The sequence below is a fragment of the Chinchilla lanigera genome, unplaced genomic scaffold, assembly GCF_000276665.1.
Source record: "Chinchilla lanigera isolate Chin_1 unplaced genomic scaffold, ChiLan1.0 scaffold00027, whole genome shotgun sequence".
NCBI lineage: Eukaryota > Metazoa > Chordata > Mammalia > Rodentia > Chinchillidae > Chinchilla > Chinchilla lanigera.
The window spans coordinates 2,750,852-2,765,468 of NW_004955428.1; the positions used below are offsets into that span (position 1 = coordinate 2,750,852).

Here is a 14,617-nt window from a genome sequence, read left to right on the forward strand (position 1 = left end):
AAGTGGAATGACAAGGTGCTGCCAGGGCCTAACAGAGTTCCAATCAATTTTTCAGTCCCTCTATTAAAAAAATTCAAATTCATAGGAAAACGGGGATTTCAGCAGCTAAACAGGTTGTGTGTCTGTCTCCAGCCTAAGGACTCCTGATAATAGTCACACTAGATGGATAAAAAAGTAATTTCTGGAAAGAAAACTGTTCATAGAAAGGCAAAACCCATTCCAGAATGCCAAAATCCTGCCAGTGTTCATTATGGTTTATAAGCAATCTTGGCAAGTGAAAAGTCTCAGGCAATTCATGTAGAATATTTTATGTCTAAAGCAATAGCATAAATCTGTTCCTTCTGAACACGGTGTTCTTTCCTCTTCTCTTCAATGTTGTACATCCCACCCACCACCAGCAGCACACATCCATTTCCATTTCAGGAAACTTTGCATACCAGCTGATAGGAAGAAAGGGTGCAAAAAATAGCAAATGGTTTCAAAGTAGGTTTTCTTATTATCAAACTTATATATGCCTAATATGGACAATTTTGAGTGAAGAAAACTATTCAAAACTTCAAAACCACTTATACTTGAATCACACAGGCTAAATTCCTATAAATATGGTGTTATGCTTCCTACCAGGTCTTAGGTCACTATTATAGTTTTGTCTATATGATTATATAGTAAGACAAACATTAATCTATGCCCATAATGTTATATAATTTGGACTGTATTATCAGTTCATGTATGTTTGAAGGTTTTTTCCCTTCTTTTTGAAACTTTGTTTTATAAGAAAAATTTTTCAGTCATTATATCTTTTCAAGTTTATTATTTTTCCCCACATAAGTGTGTACATATGTGTATATATATGTGTGTGTGCATATATATATTTGCATATATATATACACACTATATATATATATACACACCCCAATATGTGTATATATACACACACACATACATACATATTGGGGTGACTTTTAAAAGCCATGTAGAATAGCACAGTTAAGAATCTGTAAAGAAAAAACGCAACTCTATGACCCAAAGTAACCTTGGAAATGAGGCCCACAGGGAAAGCCAGTGGAAACCAGCCCCTGAACTAGCTAGGAAGAGGCAGAGGAGGAATGAGCCAGCAGAAATGAAACTATTTAGCATGTGTAAAGGGGCCACTCAGAGTCAAGAACTGCCCCAGCTAGTCCCTTCTGAGAAAGAAAACACCATCAATAACAGAATTCTAAATCTTGGCCTCAATTTAACTTGTTTGTGAGTCCTTTCCCATTTTCTGGCCTCTGCTTCCCACCTCACCCAGAGCGGCTGTATTTTTGGTGTCTCTAGATGCTTCCAAGACCCTCTGAGAATTTATTTATAACCAAAGGAACTCAATTTGACTTGCCATGAGCCACAAAGACCAAGGCTGGGAAGGGGAGGCCTGTGTGCTTTGGGGCACAACCATCCTTTCAGTGAGCATTGAATTTTTTTGTGGATCCCTGCTCAGGGCTACAACCCAATCAGAAATGCAGAACAGAAGTGAAAACTGTGTGAAACAGACATTTGATTGAAGGAAGGCCAGCTACAGTGAACTTATAACTACGGGAATATTTTTACTTTCTGCAAATTTTTTGCCTCTTTTTAGTTCTACATAATCTACTAACATTAGAGATGAATAAATCACAGGAGCCATTTAAAAAGCCATTTTAAATGAGATAAAATTATGAAAATGTCTCTGGAGTGACTTTTTCAAAGTCATTGCATGTGAATAATACCAAATTTAAAGTATTAATTTGGTCATGTCAACATGGGGGTGGGGCTTAAGATTTTTACAAGATTCAAGCTCAATTTATCTGAAAGTTGTTTTTTTTTTTTTTCCACTACCGGGAACTGAACTCACGACCTTGCGCTTGCCAGGCAGGTGCTTTGCCGCTGAGCTAAATCCCCAGCCCCTATCTGAAAGTTTTATTGAAGTATCCACACTGTGTTTTCCTAAAGCAAATTCCAGTCCTTTACTTTTCCACCAAAAATTACTGAGCTACTTTTCTTTGTTAATAAGGTAAATGCTGACCCAAAACAAGAACCAGGCTTAATATTGTAAATCAAGGTGCTATATGATATGCAATGGCAAACGCATCTCTTATCAAAAACAGCACTCCCACGTGTGACATCTAAATCCTAGGAGTAAATTCCAGGTTAATAATAGCACAGAAGGATTGCAAATTTATTCATACTATAATCATAAATAAAGGAAATGTAGACTTCCATTTTGTCCAGTAATTGAATCTGCCTTTTTTAAAAGCCTCCACCTGCTGGATAATGAGAGAAGAATGCTTAGTAATCTTGGTTTGGTACAATAATTAGAAATACCTCTTCAGTAAATGTGCCATCTCTGTAGGTTAGCTTCTCCAGTGTCAACCCGGAACATCTCTGGTTTTATTCATCTGGACTGGCCTTCCTTCTGGAGTTTGTTGTTGAAGGCTGCAGCTTTCCCAGGCCTCACACATGGGACTCTGTGGCCCTCCATGTTCCATGTTTGTGTGGAGTGTGAAGGCCTTAGAGCCTGCACCTCCTCTTCCATCTGCTCTTGGCTCAATCTGTGTGTTTAGCGGGCAGTTGGGTAGGTGTCATCCCCTCACCTTTCTCTTACTGTAGAGCCATGGCCCAGTCACTGGCTCCCATGGAAGCCTTGGGGTCTGAGGTCTGTTTACACACAGACATGCTTAGGAGGCCTAGAAAGCTAAGCCTCTGGCCTTCCACTCAGTTCTGCTCTCCAGCAACTTGACTGGCCACAACCACCCCACCCCACCTCCCAATCTCCAGCTTGAGGTTGCTGGCTAAACTAAAGCTTGCTGCAGAGTTACAAGGGGAGAGATGACTCCTGTCCTTGAACCCATTCCCTTGGCAGCTAATCTGAAAGAAAACAAATGGGGTCATCTGCTTCCCATTCTAGTCTGTTCCATTTTTCCATTCTTCCAGCCTTGTCCTGTTGGGGGAAGGTTGCAACAGGACACCCTTCATATTTTGTGACTAAGTTCCTTTGGATGACTCCACACACCTATTTCTACATCTTGAAATTTGAGGGAACCTTGGTTCTTAGAAAGTCCTCCATCTGGCTCCCCATAGCCTGACTTTCAAAACCTCTGTCTTACTTAAAAAGTTCAAAACATCAGCTTTGGTTTTCAATGCCTCCTTAGCCCATCTGTATTTCTAAAAAGGGTAGCACCACTCCATAGGAGGCATTTTAGAAGGCTATGGGGTATGAATTATTAATATTTGGCATCAAGGATTATCAGTGTGCTGATGAGGAACATAGTCCCACAGTGAAAAATCATCCAGCCCAAAATGTGAATGGGTGATAAATCTTTTTATAATATTCTGAGCATAGAGCCTAACTTTGTTTGACTTAAATATAAACCATACATTTGGTTCATATAAACCAGTCTACTGGGAAGCCAAGGCAGAAAGATGGCCAGTTCAAACTCAGCCCGGACAACTTAGCCAGTTTTTATTTTGAGACAAGGTTCTGTCTCAAAATAAAAATAAAAATAAGGTTGACAATACAGCTTAGTACAAAGGCCTTGGGTTCCATCTCCAGTACCACAGAAATAAAAATAAATTTCCCAGTAATGCAGCTATCACAGAAGTGTGGGGAAATCACTCTCTGCTTTGTTTGAAACATTACCAAGGGTTTTGCACTATTTCAAGAGGTCTCCAAGGGCAGTACTATTTGTTGCATCTGAATCATATGGTTGAGTCATCCTTCATGGGTAGTTGCCACAGTCCTAGCAAAAACAGAGGTGCAAATATCCAACAGACATAAGCACATGATAAGGCATGAGTATTGCGTCTTTAGATGTAGAGGCACACAAGCATTACATTGAAATGCATTTTATTTCATCACAAGTCAGCTTCCTCTGTTTCACCTTTCTATTACAGTTGGGGCATGCCAATGATAGTTAAACAGTGTTGAAGTCAGCTAACATAACTCTAAAACTTCCCTCTAAGATAGTAAATGGGGAATAAAAATTATTCATCAATGTGTAGGAAGATGAGGGAGAAGTTGGTGAAAGGATATAAAGTTCCACTTAGACAGGAAGAGGAAGCCCAGGTGATCTGCTGTACATCATGTTGATGATAGCTCATGACAACATACTGTATATTTCACAATGGCTGAGATTATAGGTTTTAAGTGTTCTCCCCAAGAAAGTACATAAGACAATCCTCATGTCAAGTAGCTTGATGTAGCCATTGCACAATATCTGCATCTATCAAGTCATCATTTTGTGTATCATAAATACGTGTACTTTCGACTTGTCCATTAAAAATAAAACAATATAACAAGGACTGGGATCAGATAAGCTGAGGAAGTGCTTTTCTCAGGATTCCCCATTCTTCCTTATTAAGCACATCCTCTGTGCCCGGAGCCGCTAGGTGCTTTCCAGTCTTTGCCTGCTTTCCTTTTCCCAGCTGTGATGTTTAATTTTGGTTTTCATGGGACTGAGGGATGCCTAAAAACAGGGAAAGCACATTTCTGAGCATTTCCGGAGGACATTGGCTGATAGGTCACCAGGCTGAATAGGGAAGATGCAGACTGAATGTGGGCAGCACCATTCCAATAGGCCGGGGGCCTGGATGAAGCAAGCACAATGGATAGACCTGCTCTTTCTCTTGTGCTTTCACTGCCAAGTCGAGGGTGATTTTATGATCCTGTCCAGGGGCATCAGACTCCAGATCCTTGAACTTAGACTTGCACCCAATGACTCTTCAGATTGCTTTTGGGCCTCCAGACTGGACCTCTATCCTGGCTGTTTGGACTGAACAACTATGAGTTTCCCTGGCTCTCCAGCCTGCAAAAAGCTAGGGTGGGGCTTTCCAGCCTCCTTGGCTGTGTGAGCTAATTTAATAAATCTCCTCTTATGATCATACACTGCATTGGCTCTCTTTCTCTCTCTAACACTCCGACCAGCCTATTGGTGATGGCGCTAAAACCTCAAGAATCTAGGTAGACCAGTTAGTGGAAAAGTGAACATACAAATTCAAGTCTATCTGGCCACAAAGGTTGGCATCTTAACCATTCCACACATTTAACTAATGTTAAAAAAAACACCTGGGAAAAGCCATCTTTTATGAATTTTACTTACTGCCAAGTTTGTATTTACATAGTTTAATAATCCGTTCACTGAAAATATTTATCTGGCAATTAAAGAGAGCAGGAACTAAGCACTTGAGTCTTGTTTTAATATTCTCTGTATAAACCAAGTTACCTAGTTGCTTTACTTAGCATGTTTCTGTGCTGTTAAAATGTCTTTAATGTTTTATATGAGAAGAAAATACTAAGTTATTAGCTAACAATTTTATAATGTGATATTTCTCTAGAGTCTTTCATCCAAGAACCCAAAGTATTTTAGTCCTTTACAGAAAATAGTCATACCCTCTCTTTAAAACACGAGTACCATTCTACTCAAGCTGTCATCTAAGAGTGGCGTCAGCTCATAGAGCATATGAAAAGTGCAGAAAGCTCATCCAACTCCAGCAAAAGGGCCTTTCCAGAAGTTGTCACACCTTTAGGTTGACAGAACGTCAGCTGATTAAAAAAAAAAAAAAAAGGGTAATGTGAGCACCCACTATATGCCAGGCACTTTGTACTTTAGATGTATTATTTCATTACTCCATGAGTATAGTACTATTATCCTCATTACAAAAGCAGGCCATCCCAAGGTAGTAAGTGGGCCAAGAGCTTCCAGTGTTGTTCCAGTTGGAATTCAAGCCTGGTGTGCTCCATTACATGAGCATCTACTTAATTCATATATATGGGGACATAGGTACTTAAAGGAATCACAGCTTTCTAATGCCACCATCTTCATAACAGAAGAGGGATGGAGGAATTTGGGATTCAGTCCCCAGCTAAGTTTTGCTTATACTTAAGAGATCTAATTTCTAAGGGACATTCTCAATTATCTCTAACAGATCAGAATTTAGCTGGAGTGGGGGTAGTTGGCATGTCATTTCACTGATGGGAACATTTCTTGGGAAAACCAACAGTGACAGGAAAGCTTGCGTACACTTTTTAATAGCATGCAAATGAGAGACCTGGGAATTCCCAGAACTGTTTTTCCCAATCTTCACCTTCCCATTCTCTCTCCATTTTTGGTCTTGTTAGGTTGATCCCGTGACCTGGGAAAGTTATGTCACTGCCAAGAAACTCTTTCTCCAAAGGCATCTTATGACTCTTGTGTTCTCATTCACCTTCTTTAACTTGTTTTGGGACAGAATTTTTGAAAATTCAATTGAAAATAAAAGAGAGATAAGTATAAAATCAGCAGCCACTGGGTGTCACCACTTGAATATGCCTTGTCCTACATTTCTATAGCAGGAGAAAATCTGGCCTTTCTAATGGAATATTTTGAAACACCTTATATTCTCCAGTGCCTCAGATAAACACATAAGAGTTTAAAATGTGAATTCTGGGACACTGAGATGCTCATTGCTAAGTAATCTACATTGTTACAAAGTATTCATAGCTAAGTAATAATAGATATATTCCCATTTTAGAGACGGATACACTAAACAGGAACAAGTAAACAAAAGGAAGGTGGAAGGGGTCACATTCTTAAATTTTATTATTTAAATAAGGACTTTAATTTCTTATCTTTATATAAAAATAATTGCTTAGAGCTGGAAACACAATACTCATTATTTTGTCCTTGTCCTCACACTCCAATTCTTTATTTATGAAGAGAAAAAAATATATCATTTCAGAATATCCCATGAAGTTAAGATTTATATTATATTTCAAGCTCACCAAGCATAATATCAGGATTTACTGATATTTTAAGCTGTAACTAGATTATTCCTGGCCGTATCTCATTTAATCCTCACAACCAATAATGTAATTATCTGCACATGAAAAGAGAACTGGGGATCAGAGAGGGTAAGCAACTTGTGTAAGATCAAAAAGGAAGCAAAATGAACATTCCAGATTTAAATCCATATTTTCAGTGCCCAGACCCAAGCTCCTTCTGCTATAACTGGCTGCATCTCTAGGGAAGTGCTGTCTTTACTTTTTGATAGATCCCTTTCAAAACCACTTAATAGTGTACAAAACTTTTGGTTAATAAAGTGATGAAAGATGAAAATATAAAATCCAGTAATCATTTCACAATGTATTAAAATATCACATTGTACATAGGGAGTATATTTAAACTTTGTCACTTATTTCTCAACAAGCTGGAAAAATTATTTTGTTAAATACACTAAACCTGACACAGCTGTGTCTTTTGTTATTTAAAATCATTTCCCAGGTCATTCTGTTTGTCCAGGGAATCAATCACACTGTCTCATACCATGAAGCTTAGGAATTTTCTCCTGAACTTCTCAGAGTGACATTCTGGCTTGGGATGCCGTGTCTCTAGATCTTCTGCTGTCTAAAGCGGGACAGCTCTTATCTCCTTTCATAGTGGATGTGTTCCTGCTCTCCTGTTTTTGGCTTGAAAATAACCATTTATCTAAAGAAATGGGATCCTTTCTTATGCCAGAGAGTGTTGGAGAGCCTTGGGGCTGTGTGCTTATCTTCTAAATAGGTACAGTGAGGGCCCAGCAAAGCTAGAAAGTCATAAGTTTTCTGATTCTTCCTTGCCAAGAAGATTAAGCTCAGAGCCAGAGGCTTTTCTCCAGGAGATAAGATAGGGCGCATACATCACCCATACATCACCCCCAGCTCCTGCCAAGCTCTTGCTCTGCCAAGAAGTCAGCTTTTTCTTCATGGCCCAGTGACTTCTGTCCCAGGCTCACACCTTGTTTGTGGCTTTGTCTTTTGACACAGTGTCAAGAACATAACGAGTTCTTTGTATTCTACTGTCTCACTTCAGATCCCTAGGTTATTTTGCAGATGTAGGTTTGGTGTTAATGTTTCATTGACCCTGAGTTGTCTAGCAAATAATTGCATCATGTCATATCTAAAAGGGAATAAAGTTTAATATATGATGATTTTTCCCTTTCCACTCTTCATTGTAAGAAAAATGTAATATTTTCCTGAATACACTCTGCAACTCTCAGCTATTGGAGCATGAAGGGACCTTCTTCTGCTCTTTTCAACATAATTTTCTTGATAAGAACATCATAACAAGCTTAGAAAACAAAACTCAAGCTTTTCCTCTCAAAACCATATCCAAAACAGACAACAGAAATGTATAATAGGTGCCATCAAATTGATGCTCCATCCTTTTTTCTTTATTATAACTAATATTTCAAACTTATATTAAAATAAAATGTAAAACATAAATAGTATTTTTAAAAACATGAACCTTGCTGCGGCCTACCTGAGCCCTATTGTTGGTTAGAGTATGTATGATTAGGGATGTATGATTAGGGATATGGAATGGACTTACGACATTTCGTGAGATAGTGTAGGCTAGTTCATTTATATAAATGCAGAGAAAGTGTTTGATCTCTTTTGCTTCACATTGTAAATAAAGGCATCTCCCATCTTGTTCTGATTTTAAGCTCCCTGGCCATGCCCAGTTGCCTGTTAGTTTCCACCAGTAGCATCATACAATTCCCACCTTCCTACTTCACCTCTGCAGGGGACCATCCTTGCACCAGATGTAGCTGTTCGATAGTGTGTCTCTCACTCATCCAGGACACATGCACTTCGTGGCCACTTTACACCCAGCACCGGTGCTGCACAGGGCAAGAATGGGCAGATGAAGTTTTCCCAGTAAAACCGAAACTCCAAACTAAATATGACTCCACTTCTGAGGTTTCACATTGATGTTCAGAGGGTTTTCCCTCTTCCAGTCCTGTTCCTTCGCTCCTTCATCCGCTAAGTTTCCTTTGAAAAGGTAAATATAAAGTAAAAGAGAACAAATAACCCCAAACTAGTGGATATTCTCTAAATGCTAAGGCATGCACACAGACGAAATGAGTCTTCTGCTCTCTTAAAATTAATACAGACTTCATAAATTTGACATGTAGTTATCTCTGTGTTTATGTCTACGTGATTTTTTTTTCCTTCTTCTGTGAACGAGCTTTAGCCATTGGTCATTCTAAAGATCGGGTAGTTATCTTATCCGGGGAAACCTATTTTGGGAACATGTGCTCATTCGGAGGACACATTTCCTGAGAGAAAGCAGCGAGCTCTGTCCGCCCTCCTGCCAGGCAGGATTAGGATAATAGGAAAACTAAATGAATATTCCTCTGGGCAAAGGTTACCATCAACATTCTTTCACTTTCACAATTCACATTAACAATTTAAAAGGTGAAATTTTTCCAAAACTGCAGAGGTAATAAGGCACTGTCTGCTGAAGACTAATTCAGAACTCTGCCTCCATAAAGAGAATTAATAAAAATCAAAACAGGTATTCTGAAGAACATATTAGTGTAACTTGGCAGAAGTGAAAGGATTTCTCTGTCCTGTTATGACAGTTTGTCCTCTTATTACAAGTTTATTGCTATTGTCTTGCTTTCTTGTAAATTACAAGAGAGCAGATCCCTGTGACAAGTACACACTGTTCTCAGAGAGCAACTTGGGGCCTAATGAGGCTGTAAATGTGATGGTTAAAATCAAGATACTCAGTCCATGGAGCATTCATATCAGAACTCACCCAATTTTTCCAGCAAAGATGTCTTACCAGGAAGTCACATGAGTCAGAGCAAGCATGGCAAGTGAAGGTCAGCCATCACCATGGAATTTCCACCACCCAGGTCTCCGCAGCCGTGCGCCTTCCACATGGGTTCCGAGTTTACAGCAGTTCAGCTATGCATCTCCACCCACCCAGCCTCTCCCACTGGGAGTTAGTTCTGCCCAGGGACTGGAGAAATTGCAAATGTTAATTTTTGCTGAAGGCTATTGGTCCTGATCAGAAGGACCATTAGTCCTCAAAAAACCATAAACTGGTAAAAATACAGCCATGCATAGCACCTCCTAGCTGGCTTACTTCTACTCTTTCTGATCCCCTCTTGCCCTTATAGCCAGCAAAACTTGGGTCACTGCTGATTGAACAAGCTTCTCTCTCTCTCTCTCTCTGCCTCTGTCTCTCTCTCTCAAACAGAAAGCTTTAAAAATTAATTATAATTGAACTAATTAGGATAATATAGATATATTATCAAACAGAGAACCTCAGAATCCCTCATACAATTATAAGACTAACTTTATGTTGTAAGTGCAATTGGCTGTTGGAATGTTTGGGTAGCTGCCCACACGGATCCCAATGAAATGTGTAAAGTAATTGATTTCTTTTTAACTACCCTCCAGCAAACAATAACTCCTTTGTTAAATGTTTTTAAAATGTTCCATTTAAACAACCTATTCCAAATATTATGTGCAATGATACAAAATAGAATTCAAGAAAAAGAACAGAGATCCAGTGTCTCAAATAACTTCAGAGTATGGAATTTATGGGTACCAGGTTCTTTAGTAGAGACTGGGAATGTTAGAAGAGCTATCCTGAAAAAAATTAAAGACAACAAGTGTAAGCAAGGACATTGCAAAAAGGAAACCCTTGCACTATCCTGGTGAAAATGTAAATTCATACAGTTATTATGGAAAATATTATATCTAAGAAAATGTAATGAAATGTAGTTAGTTTTCCATTGCTGTGACAAAACACATGAGAAAAAACACTTAGAGGAGAAAAATTTTATTTTGGCTCACAATTTCAGAGGTTTGAATCCATGGTCAGGTGGTTCCTTTGCTTCTAGACCTGACATGAGGCAGAGGTAGGGCATGGCAGAGGAGAGAGAAAGTAACAGAGAGAGAGGGAGGGAGGGAGGGCGGGAGGAAGGGAGGGAGAGAGAGGAAGAGGGAGAGCGGGGAGAGGGAGAGGAGAGGGAGAGGGAGTTGAAGAGGAAGAGGGAGAGGCAGGTGGAGGATGAGAATGGGAGAGGAGAGGAGAGAGGAGAGGGAAGGGGGAGAGAGGAGAGGGGACAGGCAAAGGTGAAGCCAGGGACAAGAAAATATTCTTCAAATCCGTGTCCCCATTGCTTCATCCAATTAGACACCACGTCGAAAGTTTCTATCTTCTCCCAGTAGTGCCATTAAATTATGAATCCAGCAATGGGTTAACCCACTGATGAAGTTAGAGCTCCATGATCAAATCAACCTCCAGAAGCTCACCACCTGACGGTTAAGCCCCGGCACACAGTCTTTGGGGAACATCTCAGATCCAAACCACTGTGCAGAGACATCTGCACTCATGTGTTTACTGCAGCACAATTCACAATAGCCAAGGAATGGACACAACCTAACTGCCCATCAGTAGGTCAATGGACAAAGAAAACCTGATATGTTATTATATATCAGATACATATCGCATATACACACACACACACATATGAACATATATATGAACTCAGGATATTTTGTTAAGTGAAATAAGACAGGTGCAGAAAGACAAACACCACATGCTCTTTTTTTTTTTCACATGTGGAATTCAAAACAATGGAACTCACAGAAGCAGAGAACAGAATGGTGGTCACCAGAGCCCAGGGGATGGCAGAAACGCATGACGTTAGTCAAAAGGTGCAATGCTTCTGTTAGGCAGGAGGGATAACTGCTATGTATTTGAGGTGAAAAAAAACACACAGGAAGTGTGTCTACTGATTTTCTTTCAGGCTTTTTTTCTCCCTTGATCTAGTACTCTAGGTACCTTTTGTGGCTCACCTGAAGTCGAACAAAGGTGAAGTGGAGAGAAGGAAAACCTTGCTCTTTCTCTCTGGCAGTTTTTACCTCTTCTGCTTTAGAAAGTAATCTGGAAAGGTGCATTGTGACAGGGAAATTGCTAATGAGCAACTAGAATCACCACAGAACTCCCACTGTGTTATGGGGAGCCTCCCACAGAGGAGTCAGCAAAGCCACTTGGTGCCAAATTGGCCTGAAGCAAGTGAGGGATAAGCCCGAGGAAGTCCGGCCTCCACAAGAATCCTCCATACATTTTTAAGAAACCCTCTCACTAAGTGCTAGCGGGAAAGCCAAGCTTACCCTCACAGTGAGCAAGGGGAGAATTCATGCTTCAGATAGGTTTTCTTTTAAACCTACTTATTTACAGATGCATGTGTTTTTAGGAATTCAAACTCTTGTAGGTTGAATCAACAACCATAAAAATTTAAAAAGACGTTAAAGTTCAAATCTATTTACCTGCTCAGATTAGTTGTTCTGATTGCAGTACTTTGATCAATATAGTGTGATACTTGGTTTTCCAGGTCTGTCCATTTTCCATTATGACATCCAATTTAATATGCAGTAAACCTGAAAGAATTTTCACTGCCAAGTTCAAGCAATGTAGTCTAGTCTTTTCTTTGGAAAATTGGTACATAAGTAAATTGAATGTCTCAGAATTAAAGTAATGTAAAGCATCAGCCCAAAGCCTATAGACAATTATTTGCATGAAAACAAAAAGATAGGTCAGAGTGGAAGAAAAACAAAGTCCTGAAGCAACTTTTTCAATCCCCCTTTCTGTTAGAGAGAGAACATTATTTTGCATTGAGACAGTCTCCTTCAACAACTAATTTTATGTTTCTTTTTTTAAAAAATGAATTGTTTAAAAAATATTACACAGATGTGTAGACACTCCCAGATATATATGATAGAACTGCATGTTTGATTGTGCTTTGGAAATTGCAGTCTCATAAAGTGATCCAGTAATTAGTGAGACTGATTTCTTAAAATGTCCAGCTAAACTACTGTCGTCTGCCTATATTTTTATTTTCCTCCATCTCCATTGTGAATTATGTAAAACAGCCCACTCCACAGTAAGAATACAACCCACTTTTTAAATTAAGTTCACCGAAATGATGTGCTCGAGGTACTAATTTCTATTTAACAGAAACATTTCAATGAACCCGTAATATCACTGACCATGCAAAATGAAGCTAATGTAAGAATATTTCTAAAACTCCATTTCATCCCAGGATAAGTTAATCTTTACTCAAAAATATTATCCAAATATTTATTTGAAAAGGATCTTACATATTTGTCTTGAAAACCGCATTTATAAACAAGCACTTTGGGCTGTTTAAAAGGCTCTCCACCAAATTAGCGGTTCTTTCATGTTGTTTTAATTACTTTTTGTGGAAATGTGTTGTGTATGCAGAGACCTACATGAGTTTTGGCTGGATATGGAAGTTTCATTTTTAAAAAGCAAAGAGATGTTGCAGTGTTCTTACAGTTTATTGAGACCAATTTTTACAAATCTAAGTTACCTCCTACAGGGACAATTTTTCTAGGAAAAAAATGGAGAAAATGAGGAAAGAAGTTGAGATTATAGGATCTGAAACCTAGACAGTGACCTCTGCCCTTTCTGAATCACTGGGAACATTTTGAGGTTAAACAGTGATTTATGGGCTCTCCTCGAGGTTTCTGATTTTATGTGAATGATTTTTACATCTCTCAATCCTACAAGGATTGAATAACTGCAAGGTAATTCTGAGAAAACTAAGTGTTTGAGACTCCATATGACTTTCCTTGGCCCCACTGTAATCTCTACTTTTTCAAATGACCAGGTAAACATTATAACAGTTTTCCATCCAACTAACTCACATGCCTTCATTCCACCACTTTATAAATAAGTACATATTTGTACCTTTGTACATATGTTAGACTTATTCTGCTATATTTTGACAGTATTACCTTATGATAGTATACAGATCGATGTCTTTCTTAAAAAGAGTCAATGCTGCTGTAACAATGATCTGGTAGAGAGGTGGTCCCCTCAACAGAAAACTAGACATTGGAAGACTGAAATTAATTAATTCACTCAGTGGATATTTACTGAGTGCTTACCACATATCTAATAATATATATTTCTCTAGCCCCAACCATTACTCAAAACCAGAAACAACATCCAACTGCTACTCAGTGTTTGATATGGAAATCAAACAGGCACCTCTGTTCATCCAGAACCAGAAGACACCTAAAATAGCAAAAGCAATCCTGGGCAACAAAGGAAAATCAGGGGACAACACAATCCAAGACCCAAAATTATATTACAAAGATACTATAATAAAATAAGTATGACACTGGCAAAAAATGGACCCGAGGGTCAATGGAACAGATTAGGAGATGCAACCACAACCAGAAACACACTCAACCACCTTATCTTTGACAAAGGGGCCAAATATTCACTGGAAGAATGATAGCCTTTTTTATAAATGATGCTGGAAAAACTGGCTCTCCACCTGCTGAAGACTAAAACTAGACCCATGTCTATTACCATGTACTACACTAAAATTAAAATGAAACCAAGATCTAAATATCAGAACAGAAACATTAAATCTACTGGAAGAGAAAGTAGGTAGAAACCCTGAAGACATAGGGGTTAGCAGAGAGTTCATGAACAAAAATCAAACTGCATGGGAAATACTTCAAAGAATCAACAACTGGGATCTCACCTTATTGAAAAGCTTTTGCACATCAAAAGAAATCACCAACAGAGTAAAAAGAAAACTCATGAAGTGGGAAAAATTTTAGTCAACTGTCCTTCAGACAAAGACCTTCTATCTAGAACACACAAAGAATTTAAAAAATCAGGCCCCCCAAATTCAAAGACCCAATTGAGAAATGGGCATTTGAGAGGAATACACACTTCTCAGATGAAGAAATACAAAAGGCAAGTACATATATGAAAAAATGTTCAACATCATTGGTCAT

At 38.8% G+C, this 14,617-nt stretch overlaps 1 long non-coding RNA gene across 1 annotated transcript; it reads right to left on the bottom strand.

The window, feature by feature from the left end:
• Positions 1 to 3,891: 3,891 nt before the first annotated feature.
• LOC106148754 lies at positions 3,892 to 8,666 on the bottom strand. The gene is made up of 3 exons (XR_001234425.1): positions 8,535 to 8,666; positions 5,405 to 5,557; positions 3,892 to 4,481 (listed from the first exon to the last, which is right to left on the bottom strand). It is a non-coding gene; the product is annotated as an uncharacterized LOC106148754 (long non-coding RNA).
• Positions 8,667 to 14,617: the final 5,951 nt, after the last annotated feature.